The 8,335-nt window shown below is 41.0% G+C and overlaps 1 long non-coding RNA gene across 1 annotated transcript; it reads right to left on the reverse strand.

Moving 5' to 3' along the window:
* Positions 1-6,021: 6,021 nt before the first annotated feature.
* Positions 6,022-7,718, reverse strand: LOC109463638. Its single transcript, XR_002139835.1, has 3 exons — positions 7,537-7,718; positions 6,755-6,804; positions 6,022-6,303 (listed from the first exon to the last, which is right to left on the reverse strand). It is a non-coding gene; the product is annotated as an uncharacterized LOC109463638 (long non-coding RNA).
* Between the last annotated feature and the right edge of the window lie 617 nt (positions 7,719-8,335).

An 8,335-nucleotide genomic window follows, 5' to 3' on the forward strand; every position in this document is an offset into this window, starting at 1 on the left:
ATTAAAGAGTGGATACTTATGATTTTTTTTCTTCGATAGATCATAAAATTAATACTTGTAACAGTTTAGATAATCCTCGGTGAGGTCTCACATGCGTACATATTTCTTTTACTAGTCAACATTATGTCATTTGAAGAGTCAACTGACTACAAGTTTGACCGAATTCAGAAGCAGCTAGCTACACTGTTTCAACAAAATCAGGAACTCCCAACACGTCAGCAATAGCAAGTTGAAAGGTTCAGTGCTGTTGAGGAAAGGTTGGCGCACCTCGAAGAGAAAAAAGGATGGAGACACCAACATGGAAGTGAAAAATAATGGCCAACATCCTCCCCTGTAAGTAAATCTATTGTCGTCCCGTAATCATGTCTTTTCAACATTGACAAGAACTTGTTTAGTTTTAACAACTTTACCAGACTGATGCAGTTGCGAACAAGTGTTGACTTCACCATGCACATTCTTGCATGTTGAGTATAGAGGTTCTGTTCTGGCAATAATATCTTATCGCCTTTAGTACAAAGTGAGGATTAATCAATATTTGTGATATACATGTTATAGTGGTATCTTATATCTCTATTGTACAGAACACCAATGTGCTGAGAGAGTGCTATAGTGTGCGGGTCTAGCAAGACATCAGGAGGCCCTCAAGTATTGCACCGATGAGGGTGCTAAAGCCAAAGGACTGCTCCTTCAGGAAAAAGATATTCAAGGACTATTTAAAGCAGAATTATTAGACCAACTGCATTGTAGGAAATATGATAACTTTTCGATTGTTACAAATTTATGTACTATCACATGTGCAAGTATACATGTACCACTACTACTAATATCTCCCTAAATTTAATACATAAGCGAAAATAAGATTATAGGCTATGACAAGAGCAACATACATAGCAGCATAATTTTTTTATCAGTGGTTTTCTCCACTCAAATTATAAGGTCACTGTGATTAAAGGACGCAAGCGACCTATGGCAAGAGCAGCTACTGTAACGAAAACAAGAGCAATTTCTGAGAAACAAAGTAGCCTATGACACCATGAACCTCCAGGAAATGAAGAACCGTCTTGAACAACTGGGTAAGAGAACGGTTGGGGAAACTAAATATGAGATACGGACTCTTCTGTCATACCTTGGCCGCGATATCACGTTCGATACGGGTGTTCCAGCCTGTATGATAGCTATCGGTACGGGCCTGGGTTCTTTACGAGCTTCCAAATGTTCAATAGAATTCGACCGCGTTTCGTGCGCACCGAGTGCGCCGGTCCGAATTGGGATAATCGAATTGACGCCGTAACATTTTTTGTTTAGATACACCAAAATTTGATTCGTTTCGCATCGAAATGCCTGTTTTCTAGAATAGATATGAAATAGATAAAATACAACACGGTGTATATCCGCATCACCCTCGGTCCCAGCCCTCCCGCGCATTTGATCTCCTTTTTACTGGGAGAACGATACATCGCCTAGTCTTTCTTTTACATGATCCAGCGATTTTCCTCAACAATGCCGAGTACTTTCAGAAATACAAAGTAAAGCTCAACGTCCAAAGTGAAGTGGAGAGGCCAGGGCTATATCTGGTTGCCCGTTGTGGGGCTCTGACGAAGAACAACTAATGTATGCAGAAACAAGACGAGATGATCTTTTATCCTTAATTTAACCCTACCAGTCCAGGCGACAGATGGACGTGCATACACTGATGTACTACGATTTTTAAAAGGCGACCACCAAGCCAGGCAGTTTGAGTTTGGAGCTCAACGTTCAGGACATTGCTCATGTACTTGTCCCATCGACAAAAAGACAACGGAAGACTTTTGGCAGTGCTGTCATGTTGAAAATCTGGTTAGTAAATAACGTCAAATAAAGTGCCCAATCTAGGGTAAAGTCCTTAAGTGGCATACACAAATGTCATTATTGCAGTTTCTTAGAATATCTTTGGAAATTAGCGTCACGCCAATGCAGGAAATGGTGTTTGATTAAAATTGTATGTATTGTATAGTTTTGATTTGAAGAACTGTACAATGACATCTCTGTATATACTATTAGATGAATACTTTACACTTGTGACATTTCGAAAAAGACGAGGCGCTGGCATCTTTATAGCAATAAGTTTTAAATCGCCGTGTCTATAAGTTAAGTGTAACAGTTCCTACCTACCTATCTTGGCCCCTTCGAAAGGGTGTCTATAATAAGTGCCAAATGTAATTAGTATTCAAAGCACATTGTCACCATTAAAACAACGCATGTAGCCGATGCACGTACCCATGTTGAGAGGGTCATATGTCGTATCAAGGGATTCCGCGTACTATACCTAGTGGATATGCTAGATATTCTGGATAACGTACTAACAGTGTGTGCTGCCCTACTGAACTTGCAGCCACCTCTAGTACCTCTCAGGAAGTGAGACGAACTGGAGACTTATTACACCAGTGGTGGTCACCTGTCACCTCCGCACCGGGACTACAACCTGTAGGTTCTACGGACAAAACTACACAGAGGGTAGCCTAGCGATTAGCACCTCAGTGCAGGCCACCCTCAACTCTGGTATGATTCGAGTATTTAAACATTTCCATTGCATAAAAGACGGTGAAATTACGTCGGGGGATTGGTAGACCAAGTAAGAAGCATCGGAATGGGAGGTTTCAACAGGGCTACCCGTATCATCCAAGAAAGAAATGGGACGACACATCACAGCCACCACCTATTGAACCTTTACCTGGAACAAAACATGTACCACATGGCACACGACCCATTTAAATGCCCAACACCCAGAAGCCGTCGACCAACACCTGACACACCAGGTCTTCTAGAATGCATGACAGTAACATTAGCTAAGAGGAAAAATGTAGAAGAAGCGAGAAATATACAATTATACATACCAGCTATAATGGACTTGATTAAGACCTTCATAACGACAAATTCTCAAAACAACTCAACCTGTACACCAATTGTAACAATGCCACCCACATTCGAAAAGAAGTTCGGCACATAATACAAGAAAGTGCTCAGGTGTGAGGCATGTGGGTTGCATACGAAAGTGGTTAAACTACATAATAAAGAGGATGGGAAGGGGGAAATGCTGAGGTCCAAACAACGTAAAAAGACAGTGAAAATGGCTTCAGCGCTAACAGAAGTTCCTGTAGGTATTTCCTGTCACAACACTGCTAGGCGCAACAGAAACACCAACCATCACTAGCTTGCAAAAAAAAAAAAAAACGAGTCAGACTTGGTTATCACGGAAACGAAAAACTCGTTATCAGAAAACAGTGTAGGGAAGGTGTTTACTTATTAGATAAGCCGTTCTACGTCCGAACGGCTACTTAGGAAAGATCAAGTTCTCAGAAAAAGACATTTTTGAGTTAAAAACCTTGTGTTTAGACGTCCTTTGTTTGGTCCGCGTATTTCACTTTCATCTTCTCGATATCTCGTGCCTTAATCAGCCACGGGAGCGTCCGAACACCATCCTCCCGTTTTACACAACGTCTTACAATACGTCTTACAATAGAAAAGTTAAGAAATGTACTAGCTGCGAAGGACGGAATGGTAAAGGATGGCGAGTTCTCACAACGGTCGTCATAGACGAAGAATACAATAACCCATCAACGCTACACAAGTAGCCGTTTCAGTCATAGAAACATTCAACGGACAAAATATGTTAACAGACTTCCAGTACGCCATCTAACTCTGCAGCTGTAATGCTACAGGCAGGGGGAACCACGGTCCGTCTTGCACGGCTAACTTCCCTCTGGCATACCCCATTGGGAATGCGGAGGAGGTGTTGGACAGACGGGAAAGTGATGCAGGAGGATCCCGTGTTACTTAACTAAGGTCTTAACAGATAATGATTTACAATAATGTAAAAAGTGTACAAACCACAACAAGGCAAACTTCAACAGACATGACCGTGGAGAAGCTAGATTGTGAAACGCATATTTCAACAAGGACAAGGAATAATGTAATAGGATAGGAGAGGATGCCAGATGGCTATAGTCTTGCAAGGAGTGCATCCTCAACACATAAGCATAGTCAAGTTTCTGCTGGTGCGATGCTGTTCTACATATGATGGGAAGATGCCCAGGAATACAGGACTTCATGTTTTTCGACAAAACAGAAACTCTTTGGTGACGTACCAGGTACACACAGAAACTCTTTGGTGACGTACCTGGTAACATTTCTTCTTGAAGATTGCTCAATAGTATGCAAAGGAAGATATTTAATAAAGTTAATGTCGGTGGTTATTTTCCACACAACAATGCGTTTGTTGTCAAGAATGATGAAGTATCAGAGGAGAGAGGATTGATCCCGAATCAGACACTAGGATATTTCTACACATTGACTGATCGTCAACTCAAAATTGCCTTGTACTATCCAAGAATACCGATGTCATCCATATTGGAATGACTACGCCACTTCCACGCGAAGAGTAAGCCTTCCTTATTGTACCAGTCGAAACAGAAAACCCCACACTTTGTGGGGAATGTTGTTTATTTTTCCTAAAGGCCTGCGCATGCAGTTTCCCAGTACGTAGACCTTTCCTTTACATTTGCAATAGAATACCTCTAAAAGACACCCACTTCCCCTTCTTGTATGCATTTGTAATTTGCATTGTAAGCAAACGTCTATTTATGTCCTTGTCTCAGGTCCTGGATACCATACTATGCTCACACAAAAGCAAACAGTTACAGACGTGGCTACGAAACACAATTAGGACAAAATGACGCCATGTCAGGACCCATTGCAGCACGAAATACCCACAACTCAGAGCTGCACTATCACAAACTTCCAAAGAAAATGGATGCGTTCTCTCAACGAGGTTAGATACGTTCATGAGCAGCCAATAGAAAACGTCGGTTTTTGGCGCGCTTTATTGTAACCAGATACGTCTACAAGCCGCGCGACGCTGGCCTTGGCTGTGGTGTTGATCACTACCACCTGCAGACAGTTTCCATGCGCCCACAGAAAATAGTACTCAACGACCCACGGTTCATGTAATTTTAGTACAAATCATTTTTGCATAAAGATGCTTTTTTCTATGCTGAGTATCAGTAGGCTCAGATTTTCGATTCATTTTGACTTTACACGCTGCGCAGACATTAATGCGGATTGATTTAACTAGAACACTTCGTCCGTCGGTGGAACTCATTACCAGTTAAGCTGGCACATTGTGGGATGTGGATGTTATGAATGATTCTGTCGTCTTTTCTCGTTGTTTTGGGATACAAAATGGGATCTATCATGTATATCGCTTACTCCAGTCTTTATGTTACTCTATTAATTCATGGTTTATATTTTAGATTGCAGATAGTGGGATGAAATGTTATTGTGAGTGTCCACTTTGTTATATTGAACAGTGTCGATTTCGTACCATCGTACTACCCCCCACCGTACTATCTTTGGCCTTCCACGATCTCATAGAGCGCTGTCACCTAGATAGTCTCACATGCAGATGAATTTCACATACTTTTCATCAGAAATTTCTTCTTTTTACGTGTATTTTCTCTGTCTTGAACTGTTTGCTCCCTTTATCTGAATCGTCTTGTCCTTTGCGTGATTCTATGGCATTTGCCTTTCCGTTAAAAATGGCTGTAATTTGGCCTGTATAACTAACCAACGTTCACGCAAACCTTAGGATATAATTTTGCCCCCGGCGTTTTTTTTGGCTACAAATGATGACTTAGAAAATAGACTTACATACCTGCTCATTATAATATTATCATAATAGTACTTTACATGTCTATGTCTCAATCGCTGTAATGCATGGCAAATAGAGCAACTTTCCTAGCAACTAATAGAAAACGCAAGAGTTTGGGCGCGCTTCGTTGTAATTGGATATTCGCGCTGGCCACAAGGCGTTAGACGGATGTGAGAAATGTAGCAACATTACGTTACCTTAAGATCATTTCGATGCGTTTTGGATTGTGTCGTGTCTATTGAAAAATGTGACTTTCAATGTAGTTGCTTTGTGAATTTCCATTATTTGTATGTTACAAGTAACGTTACATGCAATGAATACATATGGCAACGTCCAGGGATACCGGTACCGATACAATGTATGTATTCATTTTTTTTGTTGTTGATACTTCGCTCATAGCGACTTACTCTACGTTATGTCTGAATGTATTTTCACACATTAAAAAGTCACAAATTGTTCACTTCAAGCATTTTTTTTTCAAGCCACATGGATACAGGAGGCTCTACCAGGACGAGTGTGTGCTACCCGCCCACGCTGATCTGGGGCCGCCACTTCTCCACTTTCCTCATTTTCCTATACACAGTTTGCGGCCCCTGATCTCCAGGGATATCCATGGCCTGTAAAAAGAAACACACATAAGACAGGGTAGAAATGTATTTTGTTCATTTAACGGGAACAACACAAATAAAGGGTGGCTTGAAACTTGCATTTATACGAAAAGGAGTATATTAAACAAGACCAGTCAAAGCCGTGAATCTGTCCACCTCGTCCTGGATGGAGGTGCCGCGCCTGACTCTCAGTTCGTTGAACATCAGTAAATAGGTTTAAAGTAAACAATGCCATTATAAAGACCAAGAAATATCTATCTATCTATCCATCTATCTATCTCACTCTCTCTATATATTTATGTTCCCGATCTGTTTACGTATTTATGATGACTGGCTATTCAATGCAAATGCTTCATCTTTTGCTAAAACTAGATCATGACCGATACGTACTCCCTCCTTTTCGTCCTGTGACGATCTCAGTGTCATTGTCGTAACATAAACATGTAGGAGTCACACTTACGTCGTAGATGTTCAGATTTTTTTTTTGCAAGTGCGGCATTTTCTCCCTGCCTGTGAATAGTAAATACAACCACTTCAGCATCAAATCTAATCATAATTATCGGCGTTTTGTAATGCGAAGTTTATTGCACATCATCCTGCCCGAAGGCTAATTGCTGATTACAACATTTAAACAGGGTATAAAATAACTTCAAAATCTACATAATGAAAAATATGTAGTTGTCTAAAACTATAGCTACGACCTACGTCCAAAACTATGTCTGAAGGGTTGGACTTCTCTTTTGTAATCATATATAAACCATGGAAGACGTAATGTCCTACATTTTCCAAAATCAAATGTCAACACGCCATTCTTTGTCTTACATTGTCATTGTGATACAAACCAGAAATACATGTTTTATACGACATTCAATCATATAATAACTTCATGATGTGCGCCTATTAGCACATAGTGGTTCTAATTTGGAGTGATGCGCACAACCCAGGACGTTCTAGAACAGCTCTGAACCCTTAATTAAGCCAGCAAGTGAACCGAAAGTCGGCAAATCGGCAAACGACAGGGTTTATAGAGTGAAACAAGCAATGCATAGTTCTACTGCAACGAACATTTTCATCTACGATTGCATGTTTCAGTACTGTGATCTACTGTTGCATGTTTCAATGCGTCTACATTTTGACGGAAGGACCTTGATTGTGGATACAGAGACTTCTAATTACACAATGGCATTTCTCGATCGGAAAGCGAAGCTACACGTGACAGGCAACAAACACATAAGTACTTACGGGCTGGTATACGTTTCCCAGCAGGTACCGCACATTTTCGATGTCCAATTCCTTTGACAGTACGGATGGCATTCTGAAAAAGTACTCTCTGACTCTCGTTCGACGATTATAAAAAAAATTCCGTTATGAATCGCGAGGGAATTAGACCTAGGTCCGTTCGTTCCTGCGTCGTAGTTCGGAATGGAACTTTGTTAGTTGTGACGCTTAACGTCCGATCTCTTGATTTTTGCGCGAAGCTCGCTGATTGGCCGAAAGTTTAGAACCGCGTGACGTAACAGACAACTTACCGGCACCGCGCAAGGGATGCTGGGAACCATCGCTCCAGTGGAACAAGGCGTCATTGAGACGTAACAAAGCGTCTGGTAGGATGGAATTTTCCATTAACTTATCACGCAGTCACCCCCCCCCCCAACGACCGTGATAGTCCGTGTTAAGAAAAAAAAAACAAGGAAAGGGTTTTGTTAGTTAATTGTTTATTTTACCAGGGACAACATATCGCCCTACAGGGCGGTTTTCAATGCTCTCTGGGAGCAAGCTCCAAGCACAAAGTAATAACAATAAAAGTTACAACATAAAGTAATAACTGTACGAGCAAACTTATTTAACTGTTACAGTCAAATTGAGCAAACTGAAATAAGGCACCTTAATGACTAGGCATACATCAAATAATATTGAGACCAGAAGTTCACATTTCTCATATCTGCTGCGGAATAATATCAAATACACGATTGAAAAGTGCAGGAAGTGGTGTTTTTTTTTTGGGGGGGGGAGGGTGAAAATAATTGATTTTGGGCTCGAA

This window comes from Branchiostoma belcheri, unplaced genomic scaffold (assembly GCF_001625305.1).
Source record: "Branchiostoma belcheri isolate BF01 breed outbred unplaced genomic scaffold, Haploidv18h27 scaffold129, whole genome shotgun sequence".
Taxonomy (NCBI): Eukaryota; Metazoa; Chordata; class Leptocardii; order Amphioxiformes; family Branchiostomatidae; genus Branchiostoma; species Branchiostoma belcheri.